General features: G+C 37.9%; 1 pseudogene across 1 annotated transcript; it reads right to left on the bottom strand.

Moving 5' to 3' along the window:
- Window positions 1-3,801: 3,801 nt before the first annotated feature.
- LOC308551232 (large ribosomal subunit protein uL6 pseudogene) lies at window positions 3,802-4,400 on the bottom strand (annotated as a pseudogene). Its single transcript has one exon. The product of its transcript is annotated as a large ribosomal subunit protein uL6 pseudogene (transcript).
- Window positions 4,401-5,115: the final 715 nt, after the last annotated feature.

Raw genomic sequence — 5,115 nt, 5'->3', positions numbered from 1 at the left:
GAGATATGGGAAGGTATAAACAAGAGGGAGACTATACCGTGTTCATGGATTGGAAGAAGTAACATCATTAAAATGTCCATATTACCCAAAGCAATCTATAAATTCAATGCAATCCTTATTAAAATACCAACAGCATATTTCACAGATCTAGAACAAACATTTTGAAAACTTATCTGGAACCAAAAAAGACCCCGAATAGCCACGGCAATGTTGAGAAAGAACAAAGTTGGAGGGATCACAATACTCGATATCAAGTTTTATTGCAAAGCTAATGTAATCAAAGCAGCCTGGTACTGGCCCAAGAACAGACATATAGATCATTGGAACATAACAGAGAACCCAGAAACTGACCCTAGCCAATATGTTCAATTAATATTTGACAAAGCAAGCAAGAGCATACAATGAAGTAAAGACAGTCTCTTCAATAAACGATGTTGGGAAAATTGGACAGGTATATGCAAAAAATTGAAATGAGACCACCAACTTACACAATACACAAAAATAAACTCAAAATGGGTAAAAGACTTAAATGTAAGATGTGAAACCATAAAAATCTTGGTAGAAAACATAAGCAGCACAATCTCATACATCTCTCATAGCAATAAGTTTGGTGATATATCTCCTATCCCAAGAGAAACAAAGAAGAAAATAAACAAATGGGACTACATCAAAATAAAAAGCTTCTGCACAGCAAAAGAAACCATCAACAGAACGAAAAGGAAGCCCACTGTATGGGAGAACCTATTTGCCAATGACACATGTGATAAAGGGTTAACATCCAAAATATATAAGGAACTCATACAAGTTATTAAAAGGAAGACAAACAATCCAATTTAAAAATTCGCAAAGCACATAAATAGACACTTCTCCAAAGAGAACATACAGATGGCTGAGACATATCAAAATATGCTCAAAGTCACTAATCATCAGAGAGATGCAAATTAAAACCACAATGAGATATCACCTCACACCTGTCAGAATGGCTACCATCAACAAATCAACAAATGACAAGTGCTGGTGAGGATATGGGAGAAAAGGGAACCCTAGTACACTGTTGGTGGGATTGCAGATTGGGACAGCCACTATGGAAACAGTATGGAGTTTCCTCAAAAAATTAAAAATGGAACTGCCATTTGACCCAGTGATCCCACTTCTAGGAATATATCTTAAGAAACCCGAAACACCAATCAGAAAGAACTTATGCACCCCTATGTTCATAGCAGTGCGATTTACAATAGCTAAGATCTGGAAACAGCCCAAGTGACCATCAGTAGATGAGTGGGTAAAAAAGCTGTGGTACATTTACACCATGGAATACTATGTAGCTATAAAAAGAAAGATCTCTTATCTTTTGGGACAGCATGGATGGATCTGGAGAATATTATGCTAAGCAAAATAGGCCAGTCAGAGAAATACAAGTATTACATGATCTCATTCATATGTGGAACAGAATGAACAAAAACTGATGAACAAAATAAATCCAGAGACATTGAAGCATTGAACAAACAGAGGAATCTAAGAGAGTAGGTGAGGGTGGGGGAGTGGGCGGGGAGAGGTTAATCAAAGAACTTATATACATAAATGCCTATCCCATGGCCACAGAAAATAGTATGCGGAAGGCCTGTGGGTGAGGTGGAGCTGGGATTGAGGGGATCAATGAGGGGGAAAAGGGGGGATTGTTGTAATACTTTTAACAATAAAGATAAATTTTAAAAATCTCACTATAATCAACACTTAATATTCTTTATTTTTTCATTGCTAACATGCTTAAATTTTGATTTGTTCTTCTGTTTTGGAGTTTGAGCATTATAAATACAGAAGCATACTCATGTGCTTGAAAGTTTCTCACTAAAGTCTTGAGTTCTCTTGCTGTTGGATATTCTAGTGGTGAATCTAGATGAGATTAGTAAATTAAACTTCTCAGTTAAATTGAACTCTCAACTAGCCAAAATGACTGGCTTCTAGACCACTTCTATTAGATGGGTACCATTTCCATGCCTCAGCAGTCTTTTGCTGGCTGGTTTTAAAATTCACAGTAAAATGAACAGTACTTTTGGCTATACATTTACTTTATATAAAAACTTTCCATAAAAGCAAACATTAAGGACTATAGAAGAGGAGTAATTCATTTCTTGAAAGCCATTTTTATTTGCTGAAAGAGCCAACTCCTGGTTGAATTTTTCATTGGAGCCAACAGCATCTTTCACCAGTTTGTTTGGCAAGATTAAATGGAATTGTCAGGATAGCTTCAAATATATAATGCAAAGTGGAAAATTGAAACTATGCTAAATTATTAATTTACAATATATTCAAATTCAGGATGAAACTGGGTAGGTCCCTGCCATATTTGTGGAAAATTTATCTTCAGCTTCCTGGCTCTGATATTGCCCCTTGCTGTTAAAATGGTACAAAAAGTGTTCAGAGACACTCAACTTTTACATAAATTAAAGACTATGACAGCAGGTGTAACATTTTGCCATTTGAGAAGGAATACATCTGAGAAAATTTTATTTAAAATTGATCACTGATGCCTGTAAAAAGCATGTGTTTGTATGATTGGCATTTATATGTTAAAGCATGAGGCCCAGGTGATCTCTTTTGAAGGTATCCCATTCCCTCCCTTGAATAGTTCTTTTGTTTAGCCTACCCAGTGGCAGTATTGCCTCAGTGCCAGGTGCCTTCTCGCCTTTCTGCTCTGTGTCCTGCCTGCCTTCCAGTCACCTATACTGATGCCCTGTTCCTTATTTTTAAATGATCTGCATTATTTCCTTTATGTTCTCTTTAGCACCTCTCTTCATTACTTCATGTCAAATGGTCTTACAAAGTTTAGTGCTCAAACCTCACTCACAGCTCATCCTGATACTCTTTTCCAAGGTTTCTCAGGTGTAGCAGGAAAAAATGAAAAAGAATGCAAGAAACTAGAAATTATCAACTTACCAACTTGTGAGGGGTGACATTTCCTTTTCAATACATGACTTTCATTACATCTTTAAAGTATCAGAAAAAACACACCAAAAAACCTGAGGTACATATAACATGTTTAATGGATTAGGTTAACACTTAAAAAAAGTTTGTCATGAGCCCTGCCGGGCATGACTCAGCGGTTGAACATTGACCTAGGATGCAGGTGATCAGGGTTCTATTCCCCTTCGGGGCACGTGCCTGGGTTGTGGGCTTGATCAATGACTCTCTCATCATTGATGTTTCTATTTCTCTCTCTCCCTCTCCTTTCCTCTCTCTGAAATCAATAAAGATATATTAAAAAAAAAAAGTTTGTCATGACACTGAAATAGCTGTGATTCACTTATTCAGTCATGCTTACATTTATCATTGAGCACATTTTTTTGAACACTTACCATGAGCCAGGTAGTGTTCTGACTAGTAATAATACAGTAGTGAACAAACTGTGAGCCCAACTCTTATGGACTTACAGTCTATTGGAGGAAGACAGAGATTAAAAATAACCTAAAATAGCTCTGGCTGGGTAGTTCAGTTGGTTAAAGCCTTATCCCATATGCCAAGGTTGCGAATTTGGTCCCCATTAGGGCACATACAAGAATCAACCAATGAATGCATAGAGTGGAACAACAAATCTCTCTCTCTCTCTCTCTCTCTCTCTCTCTCTCTCTCTCTCTCCTCTCTACCTCTCTTTCAAGTCAATGAAGAAAAAAAATTAAATAACCTAAAATGAATATTTATATTTTTTCAATACATGGCTTTTATTACATCTTTAAAGTATCACAAATAAATCTGAGGAATAATTTGGCATTTTGCTGTTTCTATAGCTACACAACTTAGCTCTTATTCATCAGCCTGCTGAACTGTTCCTTTTTCAGAAACCTAGATACCATCCAAAATTTTTCTGGTATCCTGTTTTAACTGTTGAGGCTTGCTGAATCAAAGCAGCTGAATTTGGTGCAAGTTCAATGCTGTTTCCTTCAAGAATCAGCTCATCTTTCTGGGCTTTAGATACTGAACAAGCAGCCCATAACCTCATCTGAACCCTGCAGATGTATTTCTCACCCCAGAACTTTCTGACTTCAACAAGAGAACCATTCTCCTGAATAACAATGTTGATTGGGAAGTGAGTGTACACAGACCTCATCTTGTAATGGAAGCCCAGTGTAACCCCCTTGATCGTGTTCTGTACATGACTGCAGATAGTGTGAACCATGGCCAGTTCCTTTCTATTTCATCACCATTTGTCAACTTGGATCCTCTTCCTTTTCTTTCCAAGGAGACTGAGTTCTACATTGATGTGACTGAAGTCCCTTCTGCAGGGTGCCTCTGGGGTCTTTCACAGTGACTGTGCATCCTTTCAGAGTAATGTCAACATTTTCTGGGATGTCCACAGTCTGATTGCTGAGAATGGTCTTCATCCTCACAGTAGATGCAGCAAAGAGAGCCTAAAATAAATATTTAAATGAAAAATTGTAGTTCTGAGCATCTGTGAGCACCAAGCATCTGTGCTATGGCCAGTCCCCGGCCAGGAGCTCAAAGCCAAGTTTGAGACCAGGAATGGAGTGCAGCCTCTTTGTGAAGACAACCACCATAACCTACTTCAACAAGGGCCCTTCCTATGGACTCTCTGCTGGCAGAGGTCAAGAACAAGATTACTTCCAAGTATGACCATTAGGCAGAAGAAGATTTCCATAACTGGATAGAATAGGTGACAGGTATGAGCATCTGCATCAACTTCCAGCTGGGCTTGAAAGACAGCATAATCCTCTGCAAACTCATAAATAAGCTACAGCCAGTCTCAGTGAAGGTCGAGTCCTCATTAAACTGGCTTCAGTTGGAGAATATTGGAAACTTTATTAAAGCTATTTAGGCTTATGGTATGAAACCCATAACATATTCCAAAAAAAAAAAAGTTCTAATAATTAGAAGGGAAACGTGACAAGTTCAGACTACACTGGTGACCCTGGCTGGTCTGGCTAAAACAAAAGGATTCCATACCACTATTGACACTGGAGTGAAGGATTCAAAGAAACAAACACAACATTTTGATGAAGGAAAATTAAAAGCTGGCCAAAGTGTCATTGGTTTGCAGATGGGAACCAATAAATGCACCAACCAGGTATGAGAGAAAAAAGCCAAAATATAAAGTCTTGG

This window comes from Miniopterus schreibersii (assembly GCF_964146895.1).
Source record: "Miniopterus schreibersii genome assembly, chromosome: X".
Classification (NCBI taxonomy): domain Eukaryota; kingdom Metazoa; phylum Chordata; class Mammalia; order Chiroptera; family Miniopteridae; genus Miniopterus; species Miniopterus schreibersii.
Note: the sequence above shows the minus strand (reverse complement) of the source record. Positions and strands in the feature narration are given on the sequence as shown.